The following is a 25,938-nucleotide window of genomic DNA, read 5'->3' as shown; positions in this document are numbered from 1 at the left end:
TTTTATGAGAAATTTGTGAAGGGTCAACACACTGTTGATTGATTATATCAAATGAACACAAAAATATATCTATAGTACGAAGAGTGCAACTGTCAATCTTTAGTGGAATGACTGACAGTTAATGAAGGTTGATTAATTTAATTAAATTTTTTAATTAATTAATCAAATATCATTGAAGCTTCAATCTATAGGTATATAAGGTCCCCTTGTTAGCTTAATTAGGATTTTTGAGAATCGAATTAATTTTAGATTAATTTGAATTGTTCAAATTAATTAAAGAAAATTATTTATATAAGATATAATTAGTATAATATATATGATACATTATAATATAAAGTTTTAATGAGAGAAATAAATATTTGAATATGATCCAAATATTAATTACATGAAAGTGATTCATATACAAACTAAACTATAGGTTATATGTTATATATAATATAACATATGGTTGGTTGGTTATTTATATATTATAAAGTTAGTTATTATATGTAAATTATTTAAAATTAAAAATTAATTTTTTTAAACTAATATATTTGAATTTTAGATGAATTTTGAGAGGAAGTGTTAGTTTTATAACTCTACCCCTCCCTTGGAATCTCTTAACCTCTTATCGTGAAAAAATATCACAGAGAAGTTGTCAGTCTTCATTTGGCTCATTCCCTCCTTTATGTTGCTTTGTATGAAACTCTTCGTGGAAATTTTTCTCTCTCAACAAATCCCTTCTCCAAAATTGATCAAAGAGTGAGCCTACAACCCCGTTTCGATTCTCAACCTTGAGAACAACAAGGAAGCCCTCGTGGTGGTGTCCAAAAGGTTTTTTCCTTTTTTTTTGCTATGTTTTCGTGTTGGTGAGACTTAGGAAGGACTACGTTTGAATTCTTGGTTTGTGACCATCGGAGAGGAGGATTTCATGAAGACGTTTATTCTACAATGGTAAGTTCCCAAATTCTCTTCATCTCCTTTTTAAGCATGTTGTATGTTTGTCCTATAAATAACAAATTCATTGTTCTTCTCAATATTTTCTGTTTTAAATCAAACTGAAAATTGAATCGTATGGCATTCATACGCTTCTACATGTGATTCAATCTGTTCAATTGATATTAGAGCCAGGTTGTGCGATTTTAATTTTCCAATTTGATTTGAAAATCAGAGTTGAGGTGGGATTTTACATTCTGCATTATGAATGTGTTAAATGTGATGATTGCAGTTTTGTAATTGGGCGGTTTCGAATGTTGACACCTTAGATTTATCGTTTTAATTTTGATTAAAGTTGTAAAGGGCTCGTTGTTTTGGACGTTTATTTTACTACTATCGAATCTATAAGTCTGGGTCTTGATTTTGGCAAGTGTTGCTGAGGATCGGGATGAAGAACGGAGAATTTCGATGTAGATTCGGCATTGTACATAAGCTTTCTATACAACAATGTCGTGACATTGTATCTAGCGTTGTGGTGCTCTAACGTGAGGCGAACGAAGGTTTTTTTCCTAGCGTCACGACGCTTCATGGCTGAGGTGCACATTTCTGTATGAGCGATCGTGGGTTCAAGCATGGCTAGTTGTTTTTAGCAATTTTTTTTTCCTTTTTTTGTATTTTTTAATTTTATTTTAATTAATTAGATTAATATAAATTAGTTGCATTAATTTAATTAATTCTAGGGGTGCTAAAATTCAGTCCAATTTGCTATTTAATTTAATTTTTGTATTTGATGTATGGTTAAATTAAATATATGTAGCATAATGTATGCCATATAGTTTTATTTGAAAATCCCACCTTATGATAAACATTATTAATACATCATATTTAATATAAGCATTATTTTATATAGTTGTATGAATTATTAGCATGCTTATGTATTTCTAGTATAAGAGTTATATTATGAATGCGTGTTTAATATAGTTTTATTAATTTAATATAAGAGTTATATTATTAATGAAAAGTATGATCATGCATCATTTATATAATAGTTATATGATATGATAGCATGCAATAATAACATGTCCATGCATAATTTATATTATAACTGTTATAATATATAGTATGGATGAATGAATGTTATTATTTAATTTTCATTACCTTATTATATAAATGTTATGTATGTAGTATTGAAAATGAAATGCATGAAGCATGATACCACTTTAGTAAAAATATAATTGTTATATTTTCAAAAGTATGTTATTAGATACTTGTATAGGTTTTAATTGTTTTATTAATCATTATAATTGTTATAAGTTAATGAAATTAGAATTAAAATCTATAATAAAGAGTTTCATGTAAACATAGGTTAAAACTGTTTTAAAATAGTTTAAAATTGATTTCAGTTTAGACCTATGTTCATAATATTTATAATATGATTAGAAATTGGTTTAATCTTTTAATTCCGTTTAATAGGATTAAAATGAATTCGAATAAAAGATTAAATTTATAACAAACTTATCTATAAGGGATATTTGTCTAAGGAATGTTCTGTCTAGGTTGGGGTTTTTAAGTTGATAGAAACGAAACACCTCTACCTAGAACTGACCTGAAAAGTGAATTAGATAAATTTGTTATAAGCATCGAATGAGTGATTAAAGTTTGTTAAAGTGTTTAATAAACATTAATCAACATTGTTAAACTATCCAATGTAATTGTTTCATTGGGCAAAGTTAACAATCACTTAGTAAAAATTATTAGCCCATTTTTTCTAAGTTAATCAACCCTAGGCAAAACACTTAGTGGGAAAATGATGGATATGATATTTCAATTTTCCTTTCACGTTTCTCCTTAAAAGTTCACACCATGAGATCTATGCTCGACCTCGAGGCACCTTTGTTTGTATCCTTTGTAGACGATGTTTGTTAATATGAATATTTCGTATTGTAAGCAAGTGTACGTGGTCAAGTTATAATATTAAAACGGCTGGTAAGGCCGAGTATCGTCCTCAGGGATCAAATTAACAAGTTATTGTTTAGCTATCTTAAAATTGTGTCAATTTTAGTTAAGAAATCGAAATCAAATTGAATTTGTGGTTTTGGAAAATAAAAGACAGCAAAAGAATTGTTTGAAAATTTGAGAATAAAAATAGTATAGAGTATTGAATCCGTTAATTACTTCATTAGATCTATTCTAGCCAATTCATGGAATCATGTATAAACATTATGCCTAAGTATAGAAACTTAATTCAAGATTACTTTCTTTAAACAATAATATATTCTTATGCAACTTAATTGATAACTAATCTCATGAAATCAAATTAAGATACAAGGTATTAGGAATTGTCATTAACACTTTCACTATTAACCTAATTATGATCATTATAGATTAATAACGGTTTAATGGTATAGATGTGGTAAAATATTCAATCTCTCAATTAAACATTCAACCTAACAAATATCAATGGCCAATCAATAAGAATTACGCATGATACCATTAAAAAGTAAAGTGTTCAACAAACATCCATGAAAAGAACTAAATTCAATCTAAATTCATAACAACTTCATTAATACCTTAAAACAATAAGTTTAGCCACTTATAGATTGCAAAAACATATTTTCGTACATCAATTCAAGCATAAGATTCAGAGAAAGAAAAAGAAACCGAAGAATCTCCAAACTTGCCTCGATCGTCACCTCGGGTACTCGAATGGTCTTCAAAATATCCCTCAAATTCTCTAACTTTTAAGCATAAAATCTCTTTTTAGGTCTCAAAATTTCAATCTTTAGCACTCAATTTGGTCAGAAATCCCCCTTTATTAGGTCAGAATGGTGCCCAATTATATAGAGGATGAGAAATGACACAAAATCTTTACCAAAATTATCATATTTTTCAAATAAGGAAAGAAACCGTTGCGACGCCTCGAATAGTATTGCAACGCTGGTTGAAAAGGGAGTACTTCTAACCCTTTACCTTTTGTTCCTAATTCTATTCCATATTCTCAAAGATTTAAGAAAAAGAATGAAGAAACACAGTTTTCTAGATTTTTGAAAGTATTTAAGAAATTGCATATTAATATACTTTTGTTGAAGCTTTAGAAAATATGCCAAAGTATGCTAAATTCATGAAAGATGTCTTGTCTTGGAAGAATAAGTTTGGTAAACATGAATCAATAGTTTTGAATGAAGAGTGTAGTGCGGTGATACTAAAGAAATTACCTCCAAAATTGAAAGATCCAGGATATTTTTCTATTCCCTGTCAATTAGGTGATGTTATGATTAATAAAGTTTTGTGTGATCTTGGAGCTTCAATTAATTTAATGTCTTTGTCTATTTTTAGGAAGCTCAATATTGGAGAGGTGAAGCCAACATCAATTTCCTTGTAATTAGCCGATCGATTATATGCTCATCCTTATGGTATTGTAGAGGATGTGTTAGTTAAGGTAGACAAGTTCATATTTCCAACGGATTTTGTAGTGCTTGAAATGGAAGAAGATGTCGACATTCCAATAATTCTTGGAAGACCATTCTTGATTATCATTAGGGCTTTCATTGATGTGCAAGATAATAAGCTAACATTTAGATTCAATGAAGAAAAGGTAAAATTTGATCTTTACAAAACTCTTAAGCATGCAGATATTGAGCCTTAAGAGACTTGTAAGTTTGTTCATACTTCTCATTCTCCTAATAAATGTTATTTGAATGATTCTTCTTCTTTTTTGAATGGTGAGTCTTCTTCTAAGGTAGTTGATAAAGATGATGAAGTGGATAGTGAATGTAATGCTAATTTGAATAAAGTTTCTACTTTGGTCAATACTCCTAAATATGATATATTAAATGTTATTGATTATGTTTGTAAAGGAGAAGTTGAGATAAAGAAGAAATAAATGATGCATGATACTTTTACTGGCAATATTAATTTTAATGATGATTATTCTTTTGAATGTTAGTGTGGGCGAACATTTTTTATTCTAGGAGGTTCTAGGATTAACATGACAAAACCCCCTTAGGATCCGACATGATTGATAAGCCCTATCTAGCTAGAAGACATTAAATTAAGTACTTGTTGGGAGGCAACCCAATATTTTTACTACTTTTTTTATTTTTTCTATTTTTCAGGATCTTTGTCCAACACAAAAAGTCCTCAGCCCTAAAGCCTATTCGATGGACTCTCGTACACTTCTAGACTTGTATTTCTATCTTTCTCATGCATTAAGGAGAATACATATTTTTAAGTTTGGGATGGAGAGGACATTTGTACTTTTGTGTTGTTTGTTTTTATCCTGCTATGCATGCTAATATGTTTTTATTGATGATATGCATGTTAATTTTTTTTTTTTTGTAAAATTTTAAAAAAAATTAAAATTTTGATTGTGAATTGAGAATATTTGGATTAGTTCTTTGTTGTGTGTTGTTGATGTTGATTGTCCATGATGAGACTTCAATAACCATGTTGAATGACTCATAGTGGAAATAGGAGAGTAATATCTTGAAGTATGATCTATCTATGTCCCTCTTTGAATTTCCATATCATTAGCACGTAATTACTTCAATTTAGAAACGTTAACTAAAACTAGAATCATGTTTAGTATATTTGGTTGTCACCTCGAAAGGCCCCACTGATTTGGAGAGTTGATGTGCATGATGGTTTGTAATGTTAGCCTTTGAAAAAAGAGTGTACACTCATGTGCTTAAAAGAAAGATTCTATTTTATGTTTTATAAACTTGTAATGTGTATGTATGGATGGGGGTAAAAAGAGCTACCTTCCAATGATCAGTTAGGACATTTGGGAATTGACTAGGTATGGTTCCCTGCAGTGAGTGTGTGAAAGCTAGTAACCTTAGGTAAAATGGTACAAGTTTAGGGCCCTTTGTTGTTGATATTAAGGCACCTTAGTGTACATATTACTTTCTTGCAATGTGTGAATGCTTGATGATTGGTGCATAAGCTAGAATAGGGGGAAAACTGGAGAAGATTTCTTGAACCTAATTTTAGCTTCTGAATTTTAAATTGAATGTGCTTGCATACACACACATGGAAGATGATTAGATTTGGCCATGGACGATCACAATGATAGATTTGCTTGAATGTTTTTGCTTGAGTTCTCAACTGACTATTCTCTGAGGCATGAGTCACTAGCACACTCATTTTGAACTTTTCTATTTTTTTGTTTCTTCTTTGCTCGGGACTAGCAAAATCTTAAGTTTGGGATGGTGAAACACACACAAAATGTACGTTATTTACCTTAGATTTAGAATTGTTTTTAGTGTATTCTTATCAGATTTGGTGTGTTTGCTATTGATTTCTAGGATTTATGATCGAGATGTGAACTATACTCAAAATAAGCCAAAAAAGACTAAATCAATCTTAAAGGAGTCAAAGCCGAGCAATATACCACATAGAGTGAAGAAAAGAGAGGGAAAATGCAATGTCTTAAAAATAGGGGAGTGTTGCAACACTACAACAGGAAGCGAGAGTTGATGCAAAAAGGCAGTAGCTTCAATATCAGATGCCACGTTACAATGTTCCCCTGTTGCAACTCTACTATGAACAAGTCTAAATCTATTTCAAAATGGGGTTTTTGAAGTTGTTAGATACTATAATGCGCCAATCCATCGAAAGCACGTCCCCAAAACCTCATTATAATTGTATCTAATCCATGAATATAGCTCTTAAGAAAAGAACATTCCTGATTTATAAATCCAACTCGAGAATATTTATTTTCATAAAATTAGTAAACTCATCGTCCATGCAAACGAAAACATACTATCTGTAGTGCCCCAAGTCCAGGATTCAGAATTCAGATTCAGCACCTAATAGCCCCGACATTCCCCTGCGACCTAGATACACTCATTTAGGATTTTGCATGTTTGAAAGAATGTAGGAAAAAAATAAACATGATTTTTTAGCCCTTTTAAAAAAATATTTCTTCTATTACTCCTGCACACTTGAGTACTTTACCTGCCTATCCTTGGTCTTTTACATGCTTAGAGTGGTGTTATAGGGCATAGATTTTGTTGTTACCTCGAAAGGCCTTGATGATAGAATTAAACTCTCCTAAACATCAATTTAGTAGTGCGTGCATAAGGAACTAACCAACCAATTTTTCTACTTATCTAAAATAATAGAGAGAACAAAGAGAAAGAGAAAAAAAAAGGAAAAAAAAAAAAAAAAAAAAAAAAAAAGTAAAAAACAAGAGAAAAAAATAATAAGAGAGGTTTACTCTGCTTTCTTAGGAGCATGATTAACCTGGGGCCGCCATGACACCTGTAGTTTTCCTATGAGCTAAAGTGTTATCAAGAAATGAATAGCTTAGGCAACTTTGAAGGAATTTAGCCCATAGTTGGATGCCATTCTTGTAACCTAGGTAGGCAAGCCAAAACGAAAGCAGTCTTTCTGAATTAGGTTTCCTCTCCAATTGCTTAGAAAGAAAAGAGAGAATAAAAGGAAAAAGATGGATAAGTGATAACTTATAGAAATACAAGTTATTTATACTGTTTTATTTAGGTATTGTGGCAAAAAGAAAGGAAAGTTGTGGCGATAGTATACAAATTGGCTAATACGAAAATTACAAAATGTCGTAAATACACCCACTAACACCATTGCGATGGTAGAATAGAATGTTTCAGTTTCTGTTTGCAGGAAATAGGTCATCGCATGCGTTAATGGCTCAAAGACAAAATGAACAACGCATTTATGTCGCATTGCGCCCATCAATCAAGAACAAAGAGATGATCAATGCAATGACGATGCATGTAACAATCGATCTTGAGCTTAGCGATCAATGAAAATTCAACCGCATGCGGTAATAAAAAACAACACCGGATGCGGCGATTGATCAAAGATGTGAAGAGCAACGCATTTGTGGAGGATTCTAACAATGTACAGCTTTTAGTTGTGCATTTCTGACGGATTGATTGTGTAACAGAAGAAATTTTCCATTCCGCCATTTCAGGAACTACCATAACTATACAGTGGGGACCACAAATTCAAAGAGCCAAGGTCTCACCTATAAATAGCTTCTTCAAATTCACTGAAAAATATACATGTATACATAGAGACGTGTATATAATGATTCTGAGAGAGAGGCTGGTCTAAAGCGACTGTCCAGAGTAAATCCGGGAGAACCATGGGACAAGGCCGAGAGGTGAGTCTCCGAGCAGAGAATTATTCCGATCCTCAAAGTTGAAGCTCTGTGCGAAGGTCAATTCTACTGGAAAAGCAAGCCTGAGAAGGAATCTTTCCTCTCCACCACATCCATACGCCGGCAAGCACAATCCCCCGATCAGGATTTTTGTCAAGACGTTGACACTCTTTTCGTATTTGTTTCTATTCCATATTTCATCTTCTATATTCATCTTCTTTAATATTTCATTCACAATATGTATCAAACACTTATTTTAGAATTAAATGTTATCACCGTCACCATTATCATCTCCCTGTCTCCTTCTATACATTCATAATCCATTTTCTCCATGATGTGTTCTTAACCTTCGGGTAAATAGTGAGAATTAAGCGAGTGAGTCAATTTGTGTTAAGGAAGTAATTAAGTTTAGCTAAAGTATGCTCGATGGCGTCTTCACCTGTGAGAGCAAAAGTGAAAATGTTATTCCGCCTATCGAGAGAAGGTTGGAATAATGCATTAACTAAAGCGAGAAGTATTTTCAGAGATGGAAACAACCTTGAGTTCATCACATTCATCTCTGTTTCACCATAGAGATATGGGAACGCGGCCGATCACTGAGAGGTGTACGCCAAGGGAAAGTGGAACCTTAGTTGGGTCCTTAACATGATTGACAAACTTGCGATGTTTTTACTCTTTACTCTTTCTCTTTCTGCTTCATTCATAAGACTTGCCATCGCATACATCGATTCATCTGTACAACTTCACAGTCAGTTCTCGACCTCAGTATCATGTATCATGTATCATATTAGTTTAGGATTTTACTTTATCAACGCATTTTTACTTTCATAGCAATTTATATTTCTGTACAAACCCAACATTCTTTATTCATTATTAAAAAAATCGGTCGCATGTATCACATAAGTATCGCATTAACGAAAACAATCCCCGTGTTCGATCTCGGATCATTATGAGAAACTTGTGTTGGAATTATACTTGGTTTCAGTGCAAGGAAACTTGTGACACGCATTATTTCATCGCATACTACGAGCAATTCATTAACAACGTATATACTTAGATGTAGTATTGCAAAAAAATGTCTTTATCGCAAGCACTTTGAGCGTATTTAGCACATCATTCGTTTCATTCACCAACCATGTGTTAGAGTAGATAAAGAGATTAAATTTATGTCATCAAGTTTATGGCAACATGAACTTGAATCATTTTCATCATCAGTAGTGTGTATAAGCGATACAACAACATAGCATAACATTAAATCTCTTTTTCGTAACAAGTTTATGGCGCCGTTGCCGGGGATTGGTAACAGTTAGTGTTGAATACTTTTGTGGTATGTTGCAGGATAGATCTCTGCTGTATTGTCTGTTTATCACGAAGAGCAGGCTGACGATTTATAAGTACTCGAATTGATCCAAAAATTCTAAACTAGCCCAGAGATCAAGTGTATTTTTTGTGCAAGAACACATCAGAACCAAATTAAGCGTTGGAGTTTCAAGACCTATGGTTGCGGAGAATGCAAGGTTTGAGATAAGGCTTTTTGTGCTTCAAATGATCCAAAATGCGGGACAATTCAGATACAAGGAGAAGACCTGCATGCTTATTTGACCAGCTTCGTAGAAATGTGCAATGCATTCTCTATACCTAGTGTGACTCCCGAAGGAATTAGATTGTATCTCTTCCCGTACACACTGCGGGATGAGGCAAGGAGGTGAACAATGTCCTTGATGACATTGTGCAGGCAAGCTTGATCGCCTGTAGAGGTGTGGATTGCAGTAATCATGGGAAAATTGTCTTTCAATCCATATCTCTAAAATCTTTGTTTAACTTTTTTCTTAATTGCTTTCTTTATTATTTTATGCATTACGTTATTTATTGCTTTCTTAAACTAGCTTTTATTGCTTTATGAATTTACTTTTCATTTAATTCAATTGCGTTAATTTCCGTGCTTTGTTCAATTTCCTTACTTTTATACATTAGTTGTGTTGTTCTTAAATTCCCTGTGAATGACTAATAAAAAGAAAGTGAATACCACAAAAGTCCTAGTGACTTGCATTGTTGTTGGAAAAAAATATAATAATAATAATAATAAAATACATCTGATATGCATTGCGATGATGGGTGCATCTTGCACTAACAAGATACACTTTGCGTCCATCCTACCCAAATGCATTGCGCTGAGGGGTGTGTTGCGCTCGTATATATTTTTCGCCCGTCCTTAGCGAAAATGCACTATGTCGAGGTAGTATTGCGCCAGTAGAAATACCCTGCGCCTGTCCTCTAGAAATGTGTTGAGTTGAGGGGTGTATTGTGCTGATACATGCGTTGTTACCCGTCCTCTGCAGATATGCATTTGCGTTAATGAATGCATTGCGTTAATCTTTAACCTTGCGCCCATCCGAATAAAACACAAAAGATAAAATTCTTTTTGCAAAAAGAGTAGTCCCATCGTTTAGGCTTCCAAGGAAATGATGACTTAGTAGATTAAAGGACGTCCTTCTCTGCTAATTCATAAATGTGAGGAGCGCGGTGGCAGGCTTTATGAGTACCTCGAAGCCTACCACCGTAGAATTTGCGTTGGGCCCATCAAGGCCCAACCTATAAATTCCATCATTCTCCATCTTAGGTCGTCTACTTGAATCTTTTACGAAACAAATACCCTAACGAATCCTTTGCATACCTAGACCTTCAAACTTTCTTCCTAAACCCTAGGAACTTTCCCAAACTTTTTCACTCACCACAGTCATGGCCGATCAATCCTCCCATTCATCCTCTTTACCATCATCACCTTTCCTAGCCCAAGTAACTGCAAGAGAGGCGGAATTCCTCGCAGCAAGTCGTCGCCTCGCTGGCCAGCCAAAACCCATCCCAAGAATCGCCAGAAAACCTCGGCGAAAGCCTTTAGTAGCCAGATCACTCCAAATTCGAGAGGGGCTAAGCACAAAGAGTGCCCCACTCCCAACACTGTCATCCGAAAGCGAGAAGAAGAGAAGAGACGACAGAGAAGTGTTTGGGAGCATCCTAAGTAATATGGAGAAGGAGGGAGGGTTACCAAAGCTAGAGTTGTTAATCAACCCTTGCCTTCGGAGGAAGAGATGGAAGAAGCTTCGCGGAGAAGCGCCCTGGCCATTTTGGATCCTAAGGAAACTATTCAAACAGAATCCTATGAGGGACCCATCGGGGTTGCTTTGGAGGAGGTGGAAGCGAAGAAGTTGTCAGAAACAGCTGAAGAGAAGAAGAAAAAGAAGAGCAAGGAGAAGAGGGCAAAAGGAGATGAAGAAGCCCAGCCAAGGAGGGAAAAGAAAGAAAGGAAATCGAGTGAGAATAGGGAACGCAGGCGGGAGGAGAAGCGCCTGAAAAAGAAGGAAGAAAAGAGAAAGAGGGCTGAGAGTCCAAAGGTCGACGGAGAATCAACCACGCAAAGGTGGATGAGGGGGTGTCAACGTAACATAGAGAATCAGTGCAACCCAAAGAGGAATCAACGTAAATAAGAATGGTTGCGACTGATGACAGAGAGGACCCAGACATCACCCCTCTTATGCGGCGTTGCAAGGATAATGCGCTACAAGAGTCAACAGGTGACCACAATTTTTGCAAAGTGCAGTAGGAGAGAAGGAAAGGAGAAGAAGAGAAGAAGGAAAAAAAACAAGAAAAGATGTTACGAGCGCAACAAATCATCGCAGAAGGAAATTTAAGAAGAAAACTACTGATGATTTGGCATTTGAACGTTCGTAATGTGCATACATGATGATGTGCTACAAGCTCATATTGTCATAAACTTGTAATGCAAAAGGTAATCTTATGCTGTGTTGTTGCTCATGCACACTTTATGCGATACTACTTCTAGATGTATACGTTATTAATGGCATGCTTGTAGTACGCTCTGCGTTTTCACAAGTTTTCTTGCATTAAAACCAAGTATAATTTCACCGCAAGTTTCTTGGAATGAACCTAGGTCGAACACAGGGATTGTGTAGTTAATGCGTTATGTTCGTGATATATGCGACCAGGAGTTTTTCAATTAATAAAAGATTGGTTACATGTATTTAAAATTGTGGTAAGTAAAATATGCGGTAAAGTAAAGTTACGGTAATAAAATAAAATGCGATAAAAGTAAACCTAAGCTATGATGATACAAAATATAGGTTACATGATACATGATACTGAGTTTGAGACTGACTGTGAAGATTATACAAAGAATCGTATTATGTGGTGGCAAGGCTTTATGTACGAAGTAGAAAGAGAAAAGATAATTAGTACAAACATCGCAAGTTCTAATTACGTTAAAGATATAACTACGGTTTCGTGTTCCCAAATCTCTGTGGTAAAACAGGGATGAACGTATTGAACGCAAGGTTGCTTCCATCTCTGAAAGTACTTCTCGCTTTAGTTAACGCATTCTTCTAACCTTCTCTTGACAGATCAGAATGGCATCTTCACTTCTGCTCTCACAGATGAAGGTGTCGTCTCGCATGCTCTAACTAAACATATTTATTTCTTTAGCACAAATTAATTTACTTGTTTAATTCATTCTAATTATCAAGGGATTAAGAAAAAATCGTGGAGAAAACGATTAATGGAGGAACGGAAGTAGACAGAAATATGGAGATGAAAATGATCATGACACTTAATTATAGAATCAAGCGTCTGATACATGGTGTGAATGATTTAGACTAAGAAGATGAGATACAATTGATGATAGAGATAGAAACAAATATAGAAGAGTGTCAATGTCCTAACACAGATCTGGATGGAGAATTCGCTTGCCAGCATATGGAGTGAACGGAAGGATGAGCGTCCCTCTCAGGCTTGCTCAACTGGTAGAGTTGATCTAGGTACAGAGCTTCACGGCGGGGATTTGGAATGATTCGCCCTGAGACTCACCTCTCGGTCTTGCCTCTTTTCTTCCCGGATCTTCTCCGATCAGCACTTAGATCAGCCTTTCTCTCAATATACAAATATCAAAATAGCCTCGTATCAAGTATATTTTTCAGTGTATTCTCTAAAGGTATTTATAGATGAATGCTCTGACTCTTTGCTGTGTGGTCCCCACTTTATTGTTATGGAAATTCCAAAAATGGTGGAATAAATATTCCTTCTATTATGCAATCAATCTGTCAAAAATGCACAACGGTTAATTGTACACGTGTCAAAATCCTCTGTGATTGCGTTGCTCATTTGCATCTTTCAATCGTGTGCCCGCATGCAGTGTTGTTTTTTATTGCCGCATGTGGTTGAAGTTACGTTGATCGCAAAGCTCTTAATCGATTGTCGCATGTGTCGTCATTGAGTTGATCGTCTATTCATTCCTGAATGATGGGCACAAAGTGACGTAGATGCGTTAATATTTTTCTTTTGAGCCATGAATGCATGCGATGACTTGATTTCCTATAAAATAGACTTGAAATATTCTTTTATACCATCGCAATGGTGTCAGTGGGTGTATTGACGACAATTTATAATTCTTGTATTTCTTAGCTAATTTCCATACAATTGACGCAACTTTCCTCTCTTTTAACCGCAATATCTAAATAAAGCAGCATACATAACTTGTATTTCTATAAGTTATCAACTACACAATGAAGAATTGCGTTGTAACAACGCAATTTCGACAGAGGAAAAGAGAATAAGGCTCAAGGAAGAACAGCGAATATTGTTGGCCTCGAAGCAATTTGAAAGAGAAATGAAAGAAGAAGAAGCGGAAGAAAAGAAGAAGAAGGAAGAGAAGGAGAAAAAGAGCAAAACAAATGTGCAGCGCATCAGAGAAAAGAAAAGTAAAGAATTTGCGGTGTGGGAAAAGGAAGAACAGTGCAAGGATCGGGAACGGAGACAAAGAAAAAGATCCCGCCTTGCATTGGAAAAAGAGAAGGGCAAAGCGAAAGTTGAAAGCAGTGAGCCTGCGGTGGCCAAAGGATGCCCATCAAAGAAGAAGGAGAATGACGACATGATGATGGAAATGGGGTTCTTTCCTGTGCCAACGTCACTACCGGACTTAATCACAAGTGTTGTACTGGAACATGGATGGGAACATTCTGCTAGTGCCCATCTATCGTAATCTCAATGGTAGTGAGAGCTTTCTACAATGGACGACTTCATGGCACCAAAGATGCGGTGATTATGAAAGGGGAGGTAGTGTCTTTTAGCGCAAAGGACATCAATGAGTTATATCAGATGAAGGACATCCCAGATACGCCGGGTAACAAATTATTAATGACCCCTCAGAAGAACAAATGGAAGATGCGCCTTAAAAAAATATTAAAGCAATTGGGCACTCAGTGGTCGGTATCTTTCAAAGGCATCAAAACCCTTGCATCCAATAAACTGCTTCCGAAAGTGCGACTTTGGATGTATTTGATGAAACGGTGACTCATCCCTACCTCGCATGACAAAACAGTTTCGAGGGATAGAGTAATAGTCGCATACTACATAGCACGCGACATTCCAATAGACGTGGGTCAATTTATCGCAAAGCAGATTCGAGGTTTTGTGGGGCGTGTGAGAGGCCAGTATTTCTTTCCTTGGACAGTTTCGAGCTTATGCCTCTCAGTGGGTGTAGGTATTGAAGAAGAGCCAATGCCAGAAGTTCATGGTCTCATCAACACCAAGATCTTGAGAATGCTTCTCAAAGACTCCCTTCATTGCCCCGAGCTTCCACTTAAAAGACCCATTATTGATTTGAATGCGCCGCGGCAGCCAAAGCCCAAGAAACAGCGCAAAGTTGACAAAGGCAAGGAAAAAGTCCAAGAGCCATCACCGCAAGATCAAGTACCCTTGGACCCCTTACCTTTGATTATTCGCCCTCCAAGCCCACTAACTGAACCCCTTTCCCCACTCCCTGAACACTTTACAAATCTCCTCCTCGCCCCTGATTCACCTAACGCATTTCCAGCAGCATCTGCATTTTGAAGAAGCTCCTCGAGTACCTCCGAAAAATCCTCCTCTTGAACCTCCTCCTCAATAAATCTACAAATTTTTGTTGCAGTCATTCTTTTATTTTATTCATTTCATTATTTTTATGTATAGAAGTTATTTCTTGATTCTTTGAACATGCTCAAATTTTGTATTGCGTATTTGTAATTCTTTGTATATTTGGTTAATTTTAATACAACTGAGTAACTATTCTTTCCATATGCGTTAGCCTCTTACTTATCATCATTTGTCAATTATTGCAATGTTCTTTATCTTATATTTTGCGTTAGTCATTGTGCTGCCATGATGAGTAATATGCATACCCTTAGAAACATTTCCCACACTTTGTATTTTCTGACTAACACTTAGATAATTAGTAGCAATAGCACTGCTTTACCTTTTATACTTCAAAACTCTGCTCAAATCTTCGTTTCAAAATTTTGACTAAGTGTTTTGTCTATTCTGTCCAAAATAATGCAATGAGAACCTTGCGCATCTCTAAATTTGGGGGTGGGGAAGGTCTGAGCAGATGCGGTCATCATTAGAAAATGCGTTCATTATAAAAAAAAGACATATATATAATATATAATAATATACAAACTCTAATGTCAGCGCAAGGGAAAATCCCAACCTAATAAGAAGTTAGTGTGAAATGAACCTACTCGTAGTTGGATGTTCACCTAACACCGTGAGAGTAGCCAAAACGAAGGTGGGTTTCCAAGAACGACGCAATATGAAAAGATTAAAAAAGATAAGATACAGCTCATCTGACCAACAAAAGTAAAACTTAGCAAACAAAAAATAGTGGTATTTGCTAGCAACAACATAATGGAGGCAGTCAATCAATATAGATTGATCCGAAATCTGATTCAAATCCAATATAACACCTATGGGTACATAAGAAATGTATTGAATCGATTCTTTTTAATGAATAGATCCGATCGTAACTTGGAATATGGAATTCAAAGGGATCAAATAGGAAATGATACTCTGAATCATAGAACTATAATGAAATATACGATCAACCAACATTTATCAAATTTGAAAAAGAGTCAGAAGAAATGGTTCGATCCTCTTATTTTGATTTCTCGAACCGAGAGATACATGAATCGGGATCTAGAGTTGAAGTTGAGACTGGCACACAATCGTAGTTGGATGTTCGCATGACACCCGTGGAAGCAAGCCAAAATGAAGGGTGTAACCATGATTAATAGTCTCTAATAAAATGACACAAACTAAACCACCGCATACAGACACACCTAGTTGTTTTTGTAAGAAGAGGTAAACATTCTTTTCAAAACCAGAAGGGGATTTTTGAGTAAAGGTTTGTTGTATAAAATAATAAAGTAGGGAATGTTGATGAATTATCAAGGATAGAAGGAAATTGCGTTATTAAATAATGTTGTATAGGTGGAGCATTCAGAGCCACCAATCGACGAAAAGTTAGGATAAGAATTAAGCGATATTGCCTTAGTGGAAGATATGCTTGAGGACAAGCATATATCTAAATTTGGGGGTGTGATAACTTGTAGAAATACAAGTTATTATACTGTTTTATTTAGATATTGCGGCAAAAAGAAAGGAAAGTTGCGTCGATAGTATACAAATTGGCTAAGAAATATGAAAATTACGAAATGTCGTAAATACACACACTAACACCATTGTGATGGTAGAATAGAATGTTTTAAGTTTCTGTTTGCAAGAAATAAGTCACCGTATGCGTTAATGGCTCAAAGATAAAATGAACAATTCATCTACGTCGTATTGCGCCCATCAATTAAGAACAAAGAGATGATCAACGCAATAACGGTGCATGCGACAATTGATCTTGAGCTTAGCAATCAACGCAATTTCAACCGCATGCGGTAATAAAAAACAACACCGCATGCGACGATTGATCAAAGATGTGAAGAGCAACGCATTTGCGGAGGATTCTGACAAGTGTACAGCTTTTAGTTGTGCATTTCTGACGGATTGATTGTGTAACAGAAGGAATTTTCCATTCCGCCATTTCAGGAACTACCATAACTATACAGTGGGGACCACAAATTCAAAGAGCCAAGGTCTCGCCTATAAATAGCTTCTTCAAATTCACTGAAAAATATACATGTATACATAGAGACGTGCATATACTGATTCTGAGAGAGAGATTGGTCTAAAGCGACTGTCCAAAGTAAATCTGGGAGAACCACGGGACAAGGCTGAGAGGTGAGTCTCCGAGTAGAGAATTATTCCGATCCCCGAAGTTGAAGCTCTGTGCGAAGGTCAATTCTACGGGGAAAGCAAGCCTGAGAGGGAAGCTTTCCTCTCCACCACATCCATACACCGACAAGCACAATCTCCGATCAGGATCTGTGTCAAGACGTTGACACTCTTTCCTTATTTGTTTCTATTCCCTATTTCATCTTCTGTATTCATCTTCTTTAATCTTTCATTCACAACATGTATCAAACGCTTAATTTTAGAATTAAATGTTATCACCGTCACCATTATCATCTCTCTGTCTCCTTCCATACATTCATAATCCATTTTCTCCATGATGTGTACTTAATCTCTGGATAAATAGTGAGAATTAAGCGAGTGAGTCAATTTGTGTTAAGAAAATAATTAAGTTTAGCTAAAGCATGCTCGATGGCATCTTCACCTGTGAGAACAGAAGTGAAAATGTTATTCTGCCTATCGAGAGAAGGTTGGAAGAATGCGTTAACTAAAGCGAGAAATATTTCCAGAGATGGAAACAACCTTGCGTTCATCACATTCATCCCTGTTTCACCATAGATATATGGGAATGCGGTTGATCACTGAGAGGTGTACGCCAAGGGAAAGTGGAACCTTAGTTGCGTCCTTAACATGATTGACAAACTTGCGATGTTTTTACTCTTTACTCTTTCTCTTTCTGCTTCGTTCATAAGACTTGTCATCGCATACATCGATTCATCTGTACAATTTCTTAGTCAGTTCTCGACCTCAGTATCATGTATCATGTATCCTGTATCATGTATCATATTAGTTTAGGATTTTACTTTATCAACGCATTTTTACTTTCATAGCAATTTATATTTCTGTACAAACCCAACATTCTTTATTCATTATTAAAATAACCGGTCACATGTATCACATAAGTATCGCATTAACGAAAACAATCCCCGTGTTCGACCCCAGATCATTCTGAGAAACTTGTGTTGGAATTATACTTGGTTTCAGCGCAAGGAAACTTGTGACAATTTCATCGCATACTACGAGCAATTCATTAACAACGCATATACTTAGACGTAGTATTGCAAAAAAATGTCTTTATCGCAAGCACTTGAGCGCATTTAGCACATCATTCGTTTCATTCACCAGTCATGCATTAGAGTAGATAAAGAGATTAAATTTATGTCATCAAGTTTATGGCAACATGAACTTGAATCATTTTCATCATCAGTAGTGTGTATAAGTGATACAACAACATAGCATAACATTAAATCTCCTTTTCATAACAATAAAGAAGAACTGAAGTTGGTTTTTCTTTATTGTGTCATTGCCAGTTTAGGTCTAGAAAGTTTAATTTTTGATCTTTCGAGCCAGAGTAGGGGAAAACGAACTGAGAGTTTTTTAAAACTAGTTCGGGCTTTGCTTAGGCTTAGGTAGTGTGGTTGTGAACTCACTTATGCATAAATAGGTTTGAAGAGAGCTTTCTTAAATTTTCTTAATTGATTGCTTGTCTTTGGAGTACATTGTTGATTGAATGCCTGATCTTGGTAGACTGTTAAAACATGATTAACGAGCCTTGTAACTAAGCATACATATTATTTGGTGCCTGATTGTATGTCTTTGCCTTGCTCAGAACGATCAAGAATTAAATTGGGAGTGTTTGATAACACCATAAAAGTGCTATTTTTCTTGCTTAATTCAGGCTCGCTCATGGATTTTATATGTTTATTATGCTATTTTGTAGGTAATTTGGCAACAAAGGGACAACACGGACCATCGGAGTCGAAACGAGACGAAAATGGACCAATTTGAAGCTCTGAAGCATCAACCATGAAAAGAAGAAAGATAAGATCGAGTAATGTCTTAAATATATTATTTTAAAGGTATCAAGCACTTAAGAGGTAGAACCAAGCATTAGGGAGCTAGGGGAGTTGAAATGAACCAAATCAGAGCTCTAACAAAGCAACTAGGTCAAAAGGAAGAAAAGACATGCAAAATTATTAAAACTGCCACTGGGCAAAGTGCAGAACTGCGTACAAAGATAGAATCGTGCCTAAATGAGAGCGTAGCAAAGAGTGCAGGTATACTCTGACACTTTTATAAAGCGTTTGTAGCTGAATTAGGTCATTCATCATCGATTTTTGCAGCCTCCACATGAATTTTCTCTGTATTTCTCACCTCTTAGCACTTATCCTTGTATCTTTTATTAATTTTGGATATTGTAACTCATATTGTCACATTATGAGTAGCTAGTACATGATTTCTAGCTTAGGATAGGACTAAAACTCTTTGAATATTGGTTGTGAGATTTGATTAAACTTCTAGTTGTTGTTGTAATTTTATTTGTCATTGAAAAATTTTAATTTATATGCTTAGAAAACACTTCTGGTTTGATCACCCATTATGATTTTCTTTGGCTGCTTGAGAGGAATGCATCTTTGTGTGTGAATCTCATTAGGTCATAGGGTGTTGCATGTTATGGTTAATTTTCAAGTTGTTTAGGGCAACTCTTATTTGATAATTGCATGACTAAATCAATTTGATAAATGGCTTTCCAATTTCCAGTTGTCTTGGCTAGATACCTATTTAATGCGTATCTAAAATTAATATGGGCGCTTGAACCCCATTAGTTAAACATATAGGATAATTGAGAAATCGATTAGTACACATGGCATTTAGCTATGGCCTTCCAGGTAAATGAGCCAAGAATAAAATTGAGCATGCAACGTTCTCTTCGTGTTCCATGAGCAACCAAGTAGATGAGTGGATTCCGAATTCCTAAGCTAGGTTTCTTATATTGAATTAAATTCCCTTTTACAATTCCACATTTAATTTCATGCCATCTAAATTTCTTGCAATCAAAACAACTCCAAACCCCCTTATGACCGTCTGAATTCAATCGTTAGCTAAAATCTCATATTCCTTATGGAGAAGATCTGGTCTTGTCACTCATACTACATTGTAGTGTGGGTAGTTTAGATCAGAGTTTATAAATTTTATTTGTTTAGTGAGGGTTTGGGAGGGACAAAAAATCTTGAGTGAACAAACAATGTTACACAAATGGTCGCGATGAAACTAAAAGCAAACAGTGTGAGAGAGAGAGAAAGAAATTTAAGAGAGAGAGAGTGAGGCTAATCGGACCATCTACCTGCGAACGATGGTGAACGAAGATGACGACAGCTAGATCTAACCTAAGGGAGGCTGATGACGAAGTGGACGGTCGTGTGAGGAGGGTGTTGCCAGCGGTATTATGAAGATGAGGGGAGAACATGAAGATTATGCAAATGGCTCTCTAGAGGTTAGTGAAGATTATTGGGATAATATGAAGATTAGTCCTTGAAGATAAATTTGTTCACACGAGGTTTCTGGAGAAACTTGTTTCGTGGAGTTGAACTTGTGTTGATGTAGATTTGATGTAGATGTGGTTCGATCTTTGGTACTTGATCCTCTGATTCTCTCTCAGTTGAATGCATACACTTGACTTATGAAAGCGGAGCGCGTGATGTTTTTTGAAGTTGAAGTATTGGAAGAATCTTTGTATCTTTGCTTTGTAGGCTTGGGTTTAGTTGGTCAACAGACCTGACCCTTGGACCCAATTAATTGGATTTGGACATAATTTGGTATTTGAGCCAAATTAAGTCTATTTTTAGGCTCAATTGGACCTTAAACCAAATTATAATATCAAATTTGACCAAATTAATTTTATCAAGTCCAATGGTCATGATGAAAACAAGTGGCATCATCGGGATTTGCCAATTTATGACTTCAATTTCAACTTGGGACTCATGTCAACTTTTAATTAATCTCAAATTTAATTACTTGTAATTTCGTCATTAATTTGGTAAATGAAGTAACCGTTTGTGATTAGTCCAAAATTTCTCATTCAACACATGCACATTTTCGAGATTTATACATGTATAAGGGTGGATGAATCTCGAAAAAGATAAAATTGGAATCAAAATGCAAGTTATATATTCTTGATTTTGACTCCGTTTGATGTGTCCACTTAATCAAACTACGAATTTGGTATATAGGCTTGACTTGAATTTTGTGTATGTTTGACACACATATTTTTTATGCCAACTTATCAAAACATAAATTTAAGTCAAAGTTTTGATTTTTTTTTTTTTTTTGACATAAACCGTCATTTGAATTTAAGTAGAATTTATTCTCTACATAATTCGAAGTTGAGTTTGGAGTAAAATTGAACTTCTACCCATGAAGTGGCTTGAATTTGGAATAGAACGTGAGAATGAGATTTGAACTTCACTTCAATTTTACTTTGGGATAAAATTTCGTATTATGCCCCCATTTAAATTTGAAATAAATTGGAGGTATCATCCACAATTTAATTAGACTTGAGAATAAAAGTCAAACTTTGATGATTTGAATTTGAGTTAAAATTGGAAATGTGGCCAAATTTTATATTCCATATTTTAATTTGAGATAAATTTCGAGAGATTTCCCTCAATTTAATTTGGCTTGTAGATAAAAATGAATTATTTGAATTTGGATTAAATTTTGAAATATGGCCAAATTTTAGTTGGAGATAAATTTGAGATTTTATCCTCAATTTGATTTGCTGAATGATTTGAATTTGGGTTAAAAATTTGGAATATGGACAAATTTTAGTTGAGATACATTTGAGATTTTATCTTCAATTTGATTTGCTTGAAGAAATTGAGAACAAATTGGAATGATTTGAATTTGGGATCAAATTTGGAATATGATCATTTTTTCTTAACTAGAAATAAACTTGTGGTATCATCCACATTTTATTTTAACTTGAGAATAGAAACACAAACTTGATGATTTTAATTTGATTTGAGGATAAAAGTCAATAATTTGAGCTTAAAATAAAATTTTGGACGAAACTTAGAATATGCCCCAAATTTTAATTTAAGATTTAAATAAATTTTCCTTTGATTTTAGGATAACCCATTAAAATCCATCATTGATCTTAAAATTAAATTTAAAAGATAAGATACTTTATTTTAAGAATAATTGCAATTGATAGCATTTTTAGGAATAATAACTAAGTGTATAACATCATTTTAAAAAAATTACAAATATAGCCAAGTCTATCAGTGATAGACTTTTATCGGACTATTTAAATTTGGTCATATTTGTAATTTTTTTTTATATTATATTATATTTGCTAATACTTTGGCTCTAATGTTTATATTTGCAACTGTCTCTTGTTTTAAATCTCATCAAAATCTTTCAAAAAGATAATTTTTCCATAGAGAATCTAAATTAAATTAGGATTTGAATCCAATATTAACATCTATAAGGAGGCTTAACCCTCACATTTTTATCGTTCTCCTCCCTTCTTTCACTTTCTTCTCTTCTTCTTTTCCTCTCTTCTCCACTAATTTTTTCTCTCCTCCCTTCCTTCTTTTTCTCCTTTTTTCTCTCTTTAGAACATGTTTTGTGGAGTTGAACTTGTGTTTGTATTGATTTGATTCGATGTGGTTCGCTCTCAATTGAATGGATGTTGTAAAAGTTGTTCAAAAACTCTCTTTCCAGTTGTTCCCAACTGTCAATCACTTCCGACTCCAAACAAAAGCATTTCCTTTTAAGGTTTAGTCGAATTGCTTGATTAACGGGTCTCCTCTTGTTCTTATATTTTCGCAGGTTTCAATAAAGTGAGCAACATGTTGTTTCAAATTGCCTTTTCCATCGAACTACTGGAACTGTGGAGGTTGGTACTCAACTGGCATTCTCAGGTTGTCGATTCTCTTGGTGTACGACTTGGAGAACATAAAGAAGATTGTGGTGGTCCTTCGTACTGAGCCCTTATGGAGTTTTTAATCATATCCTGCAACTGTTGAACAAATAGGAAGGTGATAGAGGTAGATTGTTGCGGCTAGTTTTTCGAGCCTGTGTTTGATCTCTAACGCAATGATTTCATTGTCTCACTCCTCAACAACTTTCATTAAGAGATTTATTTTCCTCTCCATCCCTATCATGGCCGATTCAGCCGTTACATCAGCCATCATGACAGACACTACATCAAAGTACAATTCTTTATATGATCGATCAGAAGCAGGAGCAAAGTTGTCGAATAAGGTATTTTCTCTGATGACGAACCCACATTTAGGAAATTCCATAAGCTGTTTCCAGATTTTATCCGTGATGACAGAGCCTTGTTATTGCTTATGTAGGAGCTACTTGTAACAGTTGCTTTGGATACAACTTTCTTTGGTACCATTTGTTGATTTGTTGATTTGGATGACGAAAAAGATGAGAGGTAGAAATGTCCCACTGGGCGTACCAATTTGTTCGCACGGCTTTCCAGAGAAACAGGTTTTGTAGAATTGAACTTGTGTTATGTAAATTTGATGCGGATGTGATTTGATCTCTAATACTTGATCCTTTGGTTCCCTCTCAATTGTATGCGTACGCTCTTGAAGTTGAAATCTTGGAAGAATGCTTATCTTCAAAGGACTTCAGAGTCTTCTAATTGTTGGGAGAATTCTTTCTAGGCTCTCTGGAGTGCAAAATTTATGATCCCCACCCCACAAATGAAGAGAATTCCTCATAACTCTTCGATAGACTTTGTGGGCTTGGGCTTGGTTGGTCCATGGACCTAGCGCTTGGGTCCAATTAATTGGATTTCGACTTATGGTATTAGGGCCAAATTAACCTTATTTTTTTGGCCCAATTGGACCTTAGCCCAAATTATAATATCAAATTTGACCAAATTAATTTTATCCAATCTAATGGTCATGATGAAAACAATGGGCATCATCGGCATTTGCCAATTTATGACTTCAATTTCAACTTTGGACACATATCAATTTTTAATTAGTCCAAAATTCAATTAATTGTAATTTTGTCATTGTTGAAGGACAATTTTTTTACCAATCACAAATTGCCACGTCATTTTCTAAATTAATGATGAAATTATAAATCATCAAATTTGAGACCACTTAGAAGCTAACATGTGTCCCAAATTGAAATTCGGAACATAAATTGGCAGATTTCGATGATGCCACTTGTTTTCATCATGGCCATTGGATTGGATGAAATTAATTTGGTCCAATTTGGGCTAAGATAAAAAAAAACATAATTTTGCCCAAATGCCAAATTAGGCCCAAATCCAATTAAATGGGCCCAAAGACAAATGCATGGACCAACCAAGCTCAAGTTCACCAAGCCCACCTAAAAACTCTATAAATAGAGAAGTTCTCTTTATTTGTGGGGTTAGAAATTTTAAACTTCAAAGAGCCTAGAGAGAATTCTTTACAATACTTCAAGAACATCTACATGCTTCGCTTCACATTCTGCTTCTATACATCAAGCGTACATATTCAACTGAGAGAGAATCAAGGGATTAAGTACATCGAACCACAACCGTATCAAATCTATGTCAACACAAGTTCAACTCCATGAAATACATTTCTTTATAAGCCTCGTGGAAACACTGATTATCCAAAAAATCTTGCCTGATAGATCAATAAACCCAAAGGCCAATCATCCAAAAAGATCAACTAGCTTAAAGATTAAAGTTTATTTTAAAAGCATCAAAGGATGCTACTGAAATTAATACAACTACAAAAGTTCAAATTCCACAAAACAAGTTCAGAAACCTCGTAGGAACCGTCATTAATTTGGTAAATGGCGTGAGAATTTGTGACTAGTCCAAAATTTCGCACTTGCTTTGGGTTGAAAATACTAATTTTTTAGCTTGGTCATTTTTTCTTAAATTTTATAGATATATAAATTGAAATAATATTTTTATGATTATATATATAATATATTACAATACGAGGGATTTTAAATTGTTATAATTGACTGTCTTGTTTTAACATTTAATAATATCTTTGTGCGTAAAAAAACATTTAATAGTATTTTATCATTACTCGAATTAATTAGCAATTATCTTGCTTGATTTTAGGAGATTCTACCCGTTTTAACCATGGCCATTTATGCAATATAAAAATTAGTTGGACTTTTTTCAATACGGCAAATTTGAGTTGGCCATTATTCCAAAATTTTATGTGTTTATTATTTATTTATTATTTTGATAATAACAAAGGAACAAAAGCCACATCCAAATCCGTATTTGATATCCAATCATATTCCGTTCTTTTTTTAAAAAAAAAAATTTAAATTCAATAAATTATAGGATTCAACGAATATCTATTTTGCAGATTTGTTTTCTTTAAACGATTCCCTTTTCAAAAAAAAAAAAAAAACATGAAGCTTTTTCAATCCATTCAAATTTTGAATGACAATTGGAACAAAATTATATTAAAAAGACACAACTTTGATACATATTTGATTTTAGGTTATAAATTCATTATTTTACTCAAAATCAAAATAGATATATCTTAAACTATATAATATTGTAAATGATATATTCTATATAACATAAAATATGTTTAGTTGAGGAAAATTTTTAGAGATAGAAAAAATATCAAACTATTTACGAGAGTAGCAATATATATATATATATATATATATTGATAAACTTTTCTATCAGTATCTATTAGTGATAGATTTGTATTAGTTTCTATCACTATAGTATCAATGATATACTTCATCAATAATAGAAGTCTATCAGCGATAGACTTGTATCGGTTTGATAGTACCAATCATAGACTTCTATAAGATTTTATCACTAATAGACACTAATAAACCTCTATCAGTGATAGTGTTTATCACTAATAGACACTAATAGACCTCTATCAGTGATAGTATAACAATAGACTTGAAGTTTCTATCACTGATAGTATCAATGATAGACTTATACAAGTTTCTAGACTTCTACTAGT

The sequence above is a fragment of the Benincasa hispida genome, chromosome 8 (assembly GCF_009727055.1).
Source record: "Benincasa hispida cultivar B227 chromosome 8, ASM972705v1, whole genome shotgun sequence".
Lineage (NCBI taxonomy): Eukaryota > Viridiplantae > Streptophyta > Magnoliopsida > Cucurbitales > Cucurbitaceae > Benincasa > Benincasa hispida.
The sequence above is the reverse complement of the archived record's forward strand: the minus strand, read 5'-3'. Positions refer to the sequence as shown.